This window comes from Danio rerio, chromosome 16 (assembly GCF_049306965.1).
Source record: "Danio rerio strain Tuebingen ecotype United States chromosome 16, GRCz12tu, whole genome shotgun sequence".
NCBI classification, from domain to species: Eukaryota; Metazoa; Chordata; class Actinopteri; order Cypriniformes; family Danionidae; genus Danio; species Danio rerio.
The window spans coordinates 36607400-36621057 of NC_133191.1; the positions used below are offsets into that span (position 1 = coordinate 36607400).

Consider the following 13658-nt stretch of genomic DNA (forward strand, 5'->3'; position numbering starts at 1 on the left):
CTCTGCTGCGTACCTGTGGACCAAACCAGAGTTCACCAAAATGTACTCCTGTATGCTTCACATTTAATTTTAAACTAACCAGACTAAATCACAGAAGAGAGTTGTCATTAATAACTAGCATATTGGTCAAAATTGGTGTATTTTAAAAAGCTTGACACTGCACTGCCAGAGATCAGACATTTCTTTGGAGAAATTGATACCCATGTTCTTTTGAACTGCACATATTTCTGAAAAACAGATGTGTGTGTGTTTTTGTTTGTTGGCACAACCTAGCAACAGGGATAAACATCTGACATTCTGGTGATGCAAACCTGATTTGAAACCAAAAAAGCACTGTGTAAACAGTCTGGCAGGAGTGGAGGGATCAACAAAAGTACCTTTACTCACCTTCATGTTGTTCCAAAGATGGTTGACTGTATAATTTTTTTTATTTTTCTTTACAGTGAAAACTATTGGTGCCCAGTATTGTTTTGGAGCCCAATAACCTTAAAGGAGTTTTCACACTTCATGCCTTGTGTGAAAGGAGTGGACAGGAGTGGTTCCTCTTTTGTAAAGAAAGTCTTTCATTCAGGTTTGCTCCTGTCAAATAAAAATGACAGAATTGTAAACTATCCCATTAAAATAATTCAGCATATGCCTCTTTTTAAAGTGCCAAAAAGTCTAAATAGTTATCTTTTTTACTGGACTGCATCGATTGTCTCACTCAAGACTGCATGAGTCTACTATGGCCTGGCCATTTTAAGGCCAGAGGGGAAGGTGGGCATTGTGAGCTGTTGTCTGGGATATCACACAGCGCAGTGTGTCAGATGGTTTTAGCCCTGTCCAAACAGTATGACATGTTTGCTGTGTAACGCGCTGCAGCGGAATGCGGTTACATGTGCTGTGCCTCGCGTGTCCGAGCTGACAGTACACTGGGCATTGTAGAGACAGTGGCTGGTGTGTTAGTTAGGCTGATCCGGTGTCAGTAGGTCAGCAATCCTGCCGTCCCAAGGGGGATAATGGCCATGTAGTGTGAGCGCGGCCGGCTGTGTATCTCTCATGGCCCCACTGACCTGTCAGATCAGAGGCTGCGGTCCTCACTAAGCTCTTCTGTGACATCCTCACCCCTGTCCCTTTCAGCATGCCTTCACCGTCCCACACATGCACGCGTACACAATACGACAACATCAACGGAATCAGCCAGGCTTCCTGAGACTCTGACATGACAGGCCCGACTGGGAAAAAAAGCCCATCTTCCTCCCCCTTCTGCTTTTTTTCTCCTCCACTCTGAATTTTCTCAGAAAGAGGAGGGCGATAGGGTGAGTTCAGGTCGCTCTTTTCGTCCTAGTGGACCTGAGAGAGAGACGGAGAGAGGTTGGGAGGGAAATGGATAGATAGGTGGTGTGGAAAGGAGCATGTTCTGCACTGGCCTCCACGCCCTAATCGAAGCTGACACTATTGAAGCCACCCGGATGGACAGAGAGTGGGGGCAGCATATTGCGGGCGGCAGCCTCCAATTATTTTTCTGGCTCATAAGTGTGGCTTGTTTAACGGGGGCCTGCATGGCTGACAGGAGCCTGATCTGCCAGCAGCCTGTCACACCGCCACGGCCACGAGTCCTCCCTAGGGCAAGCACAGCTAACTTCAGTCTACTGCTCGCCAAACACACACACAGACAGACAGAGAGAAAGAAAGAAAGAAAGAGAGAGAGAAAGCGCATTTGCTCTCCCAACCATATTTGTGTGGAAGAATGTTCATGTGGATGTTTGTGCCCCACTTGGCGCACTTCTTCCCCCCTTAGTGCACTTATTTAAAGCTCTCGTTTGGGTCTTAGCAATGCTTAAATGCCTGGCTGGATGGGCACGAGCTGACATGGAGCGTGTACGCGTAGCATATGGTTAGCCGAAACGGTGTTTTGCGCCACTTTGCAGGGCAACGCTTTCTGATTGACGCTTCGAGTGTGACTGAAGTATAATAAGCGGAGTCGGTCTGCGAGAAAGGCACAGGCTCATTTACACTTGCGAAGTCTCCACCGCCGAATGAACGTGAGACCGTGTCCGGGCATGTGTTACTAAGAGTGTGAGTGTAAGTGTGTGAATAAGAAACATGAAATGTTGGCATGGAATTTACATCAGATGTGAGAAAAGTCTTTTTTTTTTTTTTGTTTTAATTGAATTAGTCGCAATCGAAAAATAATAAGTAAATCTATGAAAAAGATGAGTCGGGGTGTAAATCAATAAAGCAAGCGAGCAGTTTTTTGGCGAGCAGCAAATTAAACAGATCCTTCCCCAAGGTTTCTGTTTCATATTATTTCTCTCTCACCCTCTCTCGCTCCGTCTCAGCCTCTGTAAATCCTTGCGCTGGGAATTACAGATCAAGCTGGAATAATTAACACATTAAATAAAAGAGCCATACATCAATGGGAGGTCCAAGAGTAGGGCAGTGAGTTATTGTTTAAATTAAGGAAATACCCAATCTCCTCAGCCGGCCATAATTTGCACAGCCGTTCGCGGTGTTGTGATGCAATAATCAGGGTTACACAGTCTGTTGAGTGTCTTAATGGGCTCTGGAGAGGTGGGGTTTCCCTTGTCATCAGCTGGCTGGCCACGCTGGCCACCGCTGCCAGCCAGGAGAGGGTGTAAATAGAGAGTTAATCTATTTCCCACATGCAATGGATTTGGCATGGGCCGTGCTTTGGAGTTACTGCAGAGGAGAGAGGTGGATTTGATTCATTATTTCATTACGTCTCCTGCTCTGCGCCGTTATCTACTTAACTTTTAAGATCCGTTTACTAATTTTCACACTTTGTAAAAATTCCACTAACATCACATTTTTCTGGTATTGACTGAAGCTGTGTCCATTGACACAGCGCTTTAGATCTAATATAATGGACTGCTCATCCCTTTTTTAAGATACATTGATCATTTTTCATGTTGATTTATGCAGACACCAGAATGTTGAAGCATCTATGAAAATGTTCTTGGTGTACATTATCTGTATTTATTATGTTTGTTTTGTTTATTATTACATTAGTTATGATATTATTACATTAATATAATCTTTCTTCACTAGTAATTGAAAGAAATAATACGTTTCAAAAGGGATTTATGTACTGAGCATATGAAATGAAAGTGGCTATTTTAATAGTCCAATTTAAAACTAGTCCAGTGTTCAGTTTTTCTAATTATTTTGGTGATAAGAAAATTTCACAATTAGTTCTGGATAACAGGTACATTTATGTAGAAATCAAACAACATACATTCCTGATCTATTTTTTAATAATCTATATAAAGAATAAATTATGATATTAATACACAATTAATTGTTTTGGGCTGCACTTTGATCCTTAATTTTGACCCAAAAAGGATTTCCAGGCATCAAAGCTTTATTTTATTTTATTTTGTTTTATTTTATTTTATTTTATTTTATCTTATTATTATCTTATTTTTTTTAATTATTTTTATTTTTATTATTTTATTATTTGTTCAAAGCAAAAAATTATAACAATCCTACATTTTGTAATTATTTACAGAAGGCTCCCACTGGATGTACAGTACAGTACAGTACAGTACACAGTGGGTACGGAAAGCATTTAGACCTCCATAAAATGTTCACTCGTTATATTGCAGCCGTTTACTAAAATCATTTAAGTAAATTGTTTTCTTCATTAAGCATGTTGACATTAATCTTCATTACTTCTTTAATCCCTATATTGACAAAAACAAAACATAGAATTGTTGACATTTTGTAGATTTATTAAAAATAGAAAAACTATCATGGTCCTAAGTATTCAGACCCTTTGCTGTGACACTCATATATTTAACTTCATTCCTTTTGGTCATCCTTGAGATGGTTCTACACTTTCATTTGAGTCCAGCTGTTTGACTATACTAATTGGACTTGATTAGGACTTGATTAAGTCACACAGCTGTCTATATAAGACCTCACATCATCTCACAATGCAATTCCAGTGGGGGTCTTCTGTAAATAATTTCAAAATGTATAATGGTTATAATTTTTTGCTTTGAAAAAAATAAATAAATAAAGCTTTGATGCATGGACATTCTTTTTGTGTGAAAATGAATAGTTTTAACTACAGAACTATGCAAAAAAGTATGATTTGAGATTTATTGAAGATGCTTTCATTTTTAGCAGATACATTTAAATTAGACTGTGAAGAGTCTTTAGGACTGTGTGTTTAGGACTTTATTGTAATTTATTCTTTGTATTAAATAATATGAAAAGTTCAGATGTAAAAACCTTTAAAGTGCCGTCTGAAATTTCCAGCAAAAATAAACATTTTTCTCAGACTCCTATGTTTATGTTGAGTTATTTTATTTTAAAAACCTTTAGAAGAACGTATTCTTTGCTATAAGCTTGAAATTACTAAACCTACAGACAGGAGCCTGATTAAAATGCTCATTTTGTAAGGTAATTTTTTAAACGGCTTTTAGAGTATTTTTTTTTTGCATCTGAGCTCTTCATATTTCTCTTCATTTTTTAAAAATCTTTTGTAAATTGACAAAATTGAGCTAAAAGTGTGTATAGATGAAGAAACAACCAAATGATGAATAATCACCAGAATAAATATTATGTTGTCTTCATAAAACTCCCACAAAAAATGACAAAAAGCAGAATTGTTTGAAGCAAGTATTCAATTGTTCTGTCTAGGCATAGGCTGGATATAAGATTCTGACGGTATGATAACCTTAGATAATCACGGTTTGACAGTATTGTGATCTCTGCTCTAAAATCTATTCTTTTTAAATGTCTAAGTAAAAACTAAAAGTTTTTCTCCTTTGAACTCAATATATTTTATTTTATTTTGGAGAAGTTAGCTGTCTTCATTTGTTTTAAAAACACAGATTTCTTTACGATTGAAAACGGCATCTTTGGATATCCTTTCTGTTGAAGATACTGCTTTCCTAAAAAAAAAAAAAAAAAGTAAATAAAAAATCTTACACATACCTTAGGAACGGTACAGCGTTAAAAATATTTTGACAGTTTTAAAACCTTAACTTTTCTAAACCGCGGTATACCATGAAAACGGTTATCGTCCCTTCCCTAGTTTTGTCAGGACATGAATTCAAGTTTTGTGGGTGTTACTAATAGAACACAGATGTAGTTTTCAGAACACAATTTAAATTCCTCTCTTATAAATTTGTGCTTTTTTAAAATCAGATGCACTCAGGCAAAAGTACATCCTCTACATGCGTCCAACCCACATACAAGCACGCACTCATTGAGTCTTATACTGCTGTTGAGGTGCAATGCAGAACAGGAGCTTGTAATGCATTACATGTTGCTGGCCCTGGCTGAAGTGCGAGGGAAGCAAGATCAATACTATTGACCTGTTTACCTTGGTGCCGACCACACAACCCTGCGCTCCCGTTTACCACTTGAAACATTAAACCACACTATTAGTAATACTTTGGTCTTGCTCTTTAGCAATTGACCATCTCAACACAGAGTCCCTTACCTACCTTATGCCAAGGAGAAATGGTGGAAAAGCGCCTACCCATAATTCTTTGCGCCAACCCCCATAGGTTTACCTTGTTTGCCTGCTGACGCTAATATGGTCATTCAACCCTGTCAGGCTGCAGGGCATTGTGGGCCGACTGCCTCATCCGAAGCTCCCTGGAGCGCTTCATCCCCCTACATGTACGGCCTCATCTCCGTCCCCGTCCAAAGGAGTGGAATTTCTTTAAATGCTTATTTTCCCCACTTCCCTTTCCATTGCTTGTTTGTCTATTGATTTTTTGTAAACCCCTCCAGCCAGCCCCACATACACCTCATCCCTCCACCCCTCTGAGCCCCTGATCACCCTCCATCCAACACACACACATTTATTTATTTATTTATTTCAGTCTTTTAGCCTGGGTAATTTGTTGGTTGTATTGACTTTGAAAATTTGAGTCTATACTTTTCCCTCTCTTGCTTTTTAGGAGCTGTACTTTACACCTTCCCCCCAAACTCAAAGACGTCCCAGACATCGCACAGGGTCCTGGGATTCTTATGATGGAAGTGATTGACATCTGGGTCTGTTGTTGACATCTCTCAGCCTTTTTGCCCAAGTGACCAGCCTTTTTATAGTTTATGGGACAAACTGGAAGGTGCAAGATGACATAAGACAGGTGAGTCTGATGGAATTTAATAACAAAAGAGGGGAAAGTACAATTTAAGTAAAATTAACACTCATACACATTTATTTATTTCAGTATTTTAGCCATTGTAAGTTGTTGAGGGTATTGACTTTGAAAGTTTAACTCTACACCTTTCCCACTTTTGCTTTTTATGAGCTGTCCTTAACTGTCTGCCCAAAAAAAAAAGGTGCCAGTGCCAAAGATTGCTGAGGGTCCTGGGATTTTGCTGGAAGTGATTGACATCTGGCTGTCGGTTGTGAAAATCTCTTAGCATCTTTGACCAAGTCATCTGGCCTTTAAAGTTCATGGGAAAACTGGAAGGCACAGGGTGACATGAGACAGGTGAGTGTTAATGTTATGTTAATAAAACACTGAAAGAGGGCTCTTGTCTAAGCAAATAATACTCTAATGTATGACATTGTTCAAAGGAGACATTAAATACATGTCAAATGAGACTATAATGAGACTCCTGTTTCAAATAATATTGTTTTGCACAAAGAATGTTGACAATATCAAAACACAGTTTTCATAGATATTGCATCATACTACTAAGCAGCATGTCCATGGCACTATTAATAATGGAAAGAAACATCAAATCAGAATATAAAATTCAGACAAATCTTAACATTTTTTAATCATGTGACAGACCGGACTGCTTAATATTATCACAGAAAGAAATTACTTTTTAAAATATATTTTTTAATACAAAAACAATGATCTAAATAGCCCTAATGTTCCACAATAATAACAAATAAATAAAGTAGAAGAGACAAATAAAAATAACAATATTAAAATTAACCAAGTAATCAATTTTAGTATTGTACAAGAAATTCAAAGTTAGTTTTTTTATTGTCTGTTCAGAGTTTACAATTTTGAAAATGTTGATTGACAGCTGTCAGTCATCTGACTCTGGAGTGGTGGTTTATTTGAAGGCCATCACCAGAAGGGGACAGTACAGAGATGGACTTGTCACATTAAGCATCAAAAGGGAATTCACAGTGACAGAGCAGGGTTATGGGTACAGGAAATATACATTACATTTGTACATCTCGTGAAGAATATACAAGTGGTAAATTATTGCTTGCTTGGCATTGTTGAACATTGTTTGTGGCTGCTTTGATGTTTTTAGTAGTTGTTAGCATATGTCTTTGTGGTTGAAATAGATGGTTATTATTTTTGTTTAATCTTAAAAAATAACAGCACATTTCTCCATATTTTGTTGCACTCATTTCAGAATTGATTTGAATGCTTTTAAAATTCCAATTTAATTCAAACAACTGTAGTTCAATAATAATGACATTAATTTCATAGAAAAAAACAACAGAATGAAATTAATTTTAACCAGGAAAGTAAAATTTGTCAAGATGCTTTGAGGTTTCTACACTTTAAGGTGTGTATGAGATAGATATGATATGTACAGTAATGAGATAAATACTGCGCATATCAAGAGATATGATACACAGTGAGATAGATATGAAAATATCAAATATTGCTAATACATTGGGCAAACAGACAAATAGACTGCCAAAGTTGTCCTTGTTTGGTATTGGTGCTGCACCCTGTACACTTAGCATCTTTGTGTCCTGTCCTTTTATGCCATCATCATCATCATCATAATCATCATCATGATCATTACCTAGACTTACCACAATTTTCAAGAGGCAGGATGAATGTATAATTTCCAAGACCTTTAAAAGCCACTTTTGGAAATCAGCGTAACTCAGAGCTTGAGTGATACAGGTTTAGAACTAGACAAACAACGTCCTGAGAGCAAACTCTTGTAGAGTGCTAGAGGCGATTACCATATGCGTGTCCACACAGAGTGGCAGATGCCCATTGGATATTCCTAAATGAAGGTTTTGACCTTGGCTCAGCCCTCGTTTAGTTCATTAGCTCCTGGGCTCTTATCCGCAATAACGCCAGCCAAAAACCAATATACTCACTTTGCGCAGAGTGGGAGCCTACAAAATATTACCATAGAAAATGACCGCCATCTGAATCCACCAAGGGCAATTCTCCCTGTCTCTTAGTACATTCGCAGAGACACAGAGAAAGAGAAAAACAGGGATAATGCCAGGTTAACCATCTCATATAGACTGACCCTTGTGTATGTGCAGGAGCTAGCCTTAGGGGTCAAGGGGGTGCGGGGGAGCTAAATAAATGAATAAATCAGAAAGGGAGGAGAGAGCAGAGACAGTGTGTGGTCGATAGCGTCAAAAGCAGATGACAGATCTAAAAGAATGAATATTGATCTGAGAAGGGCCTGTGCAGGGCGACCGGTGGGAGGTCAGGCTGTGTAATTAGAGTGGTGGAAAGGCAAAAGCTCTTCTCTCCTCCTCCCAAACACAACTTCTCTTGTACAGGCATTACATTTTGCGTGAGTCACAATTTAGGGGAGTTTTAAAAAGCTCTGTGTATTGAAGTTTAAGGGATTGTTCGCCCAAGTAATGTAAATGATGTTCGTATATTCTTAACCTCATGTTGTTTCCTAGGGACATACTTTGGGGGAAAGTAAGAAAAGAGAAATGTTTGAAGAATCTACTGGTTGTCTTTTTCCCCCAAAACAATCATGGTGAATAGTTAAATAAATGTCAAGTGGGAATTTTCAAAGTTATTTAATATTAAAAGGGCACCTATTTTAACCCTTTCTCTAGATTTAAGATAATTCTTTTGTGTCTCCAGAATGTGTCTGTAAAGTTTCAGCTCAAAACACCCATCAGATTATTTGTTATATGTTGATGATCACAGCGAGCTGAACAGATCTTTTAATCCCGGTTACTTTGTGCACATCCAGTCTTGTTGATATGATTATACGCATTACTACGGAGACATGTTAATACGGGGATGTTAATCAATTTGGTGGGTTGGGAAACCACACTCCTACGTCACATTGCTGTGGGCCTCAGAATGGGAGGAATTTGGATCCTATTTTATTGTCAGGAAATTTAAAAAAGAGACGTGTTGTCATTATATCACTTTGATATGACACACAGTTTTGTTCAAACAGCTCCCAAAAGATCATTTTAAATGATGATAGAAGTGTCTGTTGACGTAAAGTTTACTTGTAAGATGCATTAATTTATTCAAACAATTCAATGAACTTGCTGACAACTGCATAGCTATGTAATACTTTAAGAAAAATGCTGGACACATTTTTAAAGTTTCAAAAAGGTGCATCTCTGTGTGTCTGCAGACTATGTGAGATTTTCTGTGGGAGTGTTGACAGTTCTCGTGCACACAGAACGAAATGAGGAAAGAAGATTCCTCACTACTTAATCAATTGCAAATGTTTAGTTATTGGGGCGAATACAAAAAGGATGATAATAACAGTAAAAAAAAAAAATGCATCACTAAATGTACTTGGGTGGCTGTTAATACACCTTTGCGGCTTACCCAAGTAAAGTCTATGTGTGGGAAGCAATACTATTTTAATATTCTAAAATAAAGTTCAGAGTTGTAACCTAAACATCAAAATATCTCACATACTTAAATTAAGACAATAACGCTATTAAAATTGTGTTAATTCGAACACAATATTTTGACACTCATGGTATTTATCTCATAATTATAAAAAACATATTTGTGTAAAATATACATTTCGACTTTAATTGCAATAATAGGCTTGTTGTAAATCTTAATAACCGTAAATGTCAGTAAATTGCTATCTTTTTTTGTGTGAACTATCCCTTTAAGGACAAAAAAAAGTGTCACCTGAAAATACTGGTGCCGAGTGAATTACCATTTTTTGTGCCTGATAAAATCCAGGTGTTATCTCTTCTTTTTTCAGTTGTCTTTTTTGGGCATGTGAGAGGCATGATATAAACTTGTGTGCTGTTAAGGAAAACTGATGTCTGAGTCCTTGAAGTGTTACATCTGATGTTTTTATGGATGGGCTCCACTCTCTCTTTCCCTGCCTCTCACTTTCTCTGTCTTGCTCATTCTCACATTCTCAGCGTCTTTTTTCATGCTGCCTCTTCATAAGTGCCACCAGTATATACGTGTGTGTGTGTGTTGGACATCCTTGTATTACTCTTTTTTTTTTTCAGCAGAAGGGTATAAGGTTGATTTAGTGCTCTGTGACTCCAGTAATGGATCCCTGACAAGCCCTCCAATCTTCAGACTGTACATCCCGTGACCATTACCAGCTACACACTGTCCCAAACACAGCAACATGGCCGTTACCGCCCCAGGGACATCTCATGGTAAAACGAACTTGGGATGAACCCAGCGCAACATAAATAACATCTCTCGTCTTCCTCCTTTTTACTCTCCCTTCCTAACATCCCAGCCATAAACACACACACACACACAGACACACACACAGACACAGACATACACTCAGCCTGCAGACTCATTAGCACAGGCTTAAACTGTGCACATTTCGAACAATCAAACATTGTGCACTTGCTGTATTCACCACTGAGGGCCACCTCGCGTTTTCTGACATTATAATGTTCCTACACACATTATATTTACAGCACAATGACAACTACATCTATTCACACCGCTACCTTCGCGACCACCAATGTTTTGTTTCATTGCAAAGTCTTATTAATGATAAAGCGTCACTGTTTAGCCCTATTTATATCTTCCCCAACAGACCAGTCCTTTAACACACAATGCCATTATTGATAGGCCATTGCCATTAGCCGTGTTTACCTGTCAGCTAGCGCCTCGTTAATGAGAGAGCTTTGGGAGGAATAATGAGGAGGCTGCTAACGACTAATGGATGTTTACAGCCACTTTCCCGCTCTCTAACATTGCTAATGCTAATGCTAACAGTGCAGATATCAGGAGCTGGCCGTGGCGTTTGATGGCACCCCTCTGCAGGCGACGGTGCAGACGACAGTGTGCTGAGTATAATTGGTAGTGTGATTGGAGCTGAGAGTCTGTGGTTATTTGAACAGAGATCAAAAAGGAGATGGACGAGCAGCTTTGGAAATAAGAATTTAGTGAGAACAATTTACATTCACTTTAAGATGACTTAGTAAATTTGTTTTCAATTGGATTAGTTCCTAAAAGGTCTTGGCAATACCATCCCAGCAGGCACACAACATCATAAGACGTTAATATTAGGCTAAATTTAGGTTTTTTCGTCAGGTGACCAAAGTTTAATGTTTAGCCAGCGTCTAAAGAGAACATTATTTTGATGTCCCATGACAACATCAAATGACGTTGATATTTGGTTGATTTTATGTTGTGTTGGAAGGTGACCAAAGTCAAGTCAACATCTTAGACCCAATATTGACGTCAAACATTGACATTTATTCGTCAGGAATGGCAACAAAAATCCAACGTCTGATGGTAATGTTCACGCAACGTCAAGCTGTAACATCCTTAGACATTGATATTTGGTTGATCTTAGGTTCAACATTCGACCATGACGTTGACCTGACAATGGTTTCTGACATCAACCTGATTTTCATTTCCAAACAAAATGTAACGTGGGATGTATGTAACACCTTTGCCTGCTGGGTATAGCACAGGGATGGTAACTTCAGTCCTGCAGTGTTTGAAGTTTTGCTCTGACCCTAATCAAACACATCTGAACAAGCTATTCAATGATTTAAGATCACTATAAAGCCACAAGCCAAGGCAGTGGTGCAGTGGGTAGTGCTGTCGCCTCACAGCAAGAAGGTCGCTGGTTCGAAGCTCGGCTCAGTTGGCGTTTCGGTGTGGAGTTTGCATGTTCTCCCTGCCTTCGCGTGGGTTTTCTCCGGGTGCTCCGGTTTCTCCCACAGTCCAAAGACATGCTGTACAGGTGAATTGGGTAAGCTAAATTGTCCGTAGTGTATGTGTGTGTGGATGTTTCCCAGAGATGGGTTGCGGCTGGAAGGGCATCCGCTGCATAAAAACTTGCTGGATAAGTTCGGTTCATTCCGCGGTGGCGACCCCGGATTAATAAAGGGACTAAGCCGACAAAAAAATGAATGAATGAATGAATGAATAAAGCCACAAGCGGTGTATTTGATTAAGGTTGGAGGTAAACTCCTGTGCCCTCCAGGACCAAAGTTGTCCATCTCTGCTATAGCATTTGCAGTCAGTGTTTGAACCTATTTTTAAGCAACAGTCAAAATTTTTTATATCATAATTTAAATTTAATTTGCAATTTTATGTTGGTCAGCCAGGTTGACTATTTTATTTTAGCGTTTAATTTAAAATGGCAATTGTGATGTGGTTACATAACCTTTTATTTAACCACGTTTTAGTTTTTTTTTTTTTTGACACAAACTCCATCACTACATGTGCAATTTATTTTGCTTTCATTTGTTGCTTCCGTGTAAATGTTGCTCATCAGTTTCGGTGAAGCTCAGCTACTTTTCTTTTAGTTCACCATGGTTCAGTTCCTAGTGGATGCCACTACAAACAAACGCCATTGTTTTGGAAAAACTCTGGCGTTTTGTTGTGGCTCTGTTTTGTTTAATTTATTTATTTAATTTTCTGCCACTCAGTTCACAATGAAGGTCACTACACACAAACACTATTGTTTTGTTGCAGTTCATTTCACATAAAATACCACTACACACAATCTCCTTCACTGCCTTTCTGAATTGTTGCAGACTCTGTTTTGTTTTGTTAGCTTCTCTTTTCTGTTTTACTGTAAATGCTGTAACACACATGCTTCCTAATACCAGAAGTTTTTTTATTTTTACACATGCGTTCACATATGATAGCTCTGTTTCTGCTTTTAGCCTTTAAAGGGCAACATCCACCACACTCAGCCCATTTTCTGTTAGTAATCTGCCGTTCTGAGCTCTACGTCATGGATGCTACATCCCGTCGGAGCCTGGATCTAGACAGCCTTCACTTGCCCTGTGCTCTCCTCTTAAGCAGGAGCTGATAAACACAGAACCCCAAGGAGTGTTTGAACCCCACCGGTTGGACCTTATCGCTCGGGCACTCCGTTTCTGTACTAATTAAAACCCCCTTCTCAATGGTAGAGTTGGGAGGTACAATTACGGCTGAGGCCTCCGGAGCCTCATCGTGTCTCTATTAAAGGGGCGCGTTCATTGTAATGATGCTGGAGTTTAATTACTTCCACGCGGCAGCCGTTGTAAAACACGCTGATAAATGGGCCAACACGATCGTGCATCATTATTTCTCCCCGTGCACCGGCCTTGTTAGAGCAATTATGAGCTGTGGTGCTGCAGGAGGAGGAGGAGGAGGAAGAATAGCATACCTGTGCTGATCTAATACTGAACAAGCCAGTGGCGAAGGAAAGGCGGAGATGATGCATCAGTAATTTCGACTGTAGAGCAGAGACGCTTCATCCCTCTCTAAGTATGGAAAAAGTTGCTAAATATTTTTACATACTTGCCAATGCTTCCTTGCTTACTTCACCATCCACAGCAAGTCATGCTTTTGCATTTTCAGCCACATTTCTGTGCGCCTTAGGTTGGACCTCTCGCCACACTGCAGTAGCAGACAAACAAATGTACATATTCAAAGTCATTAATTATGAATTTTTTTCTGGTGTATGCCCAGTGGTAGGCCCACCCTGATTAATCTTGTTCCCTGTTCTTCCCCCATGCTTAT

At 39.0% G+C, this 13658-nt stretch overlaps 1 long non-coding RNA gene across 1 annotated transcript in view; it reads left to right on the forward strand.

Moving 5' to 3' along the window:
- The first annotated feature begins 6309 nt into the window (after positions 1–6309).
- Positions 6310–13658, forward strand: part of LOC141378231 (uncharacterized) — a 230306-nt gene continuing 222957 nt past the window's right edge. The window contains exon 1 of the long non-coding RNA XR_012392236.1: positions 6310–6464. This is a non-coding gene — a long non-coding RNA (uncharacterized lncRNA). The remainder of the gene's footprint in view (positions 6465–13658) is intronic.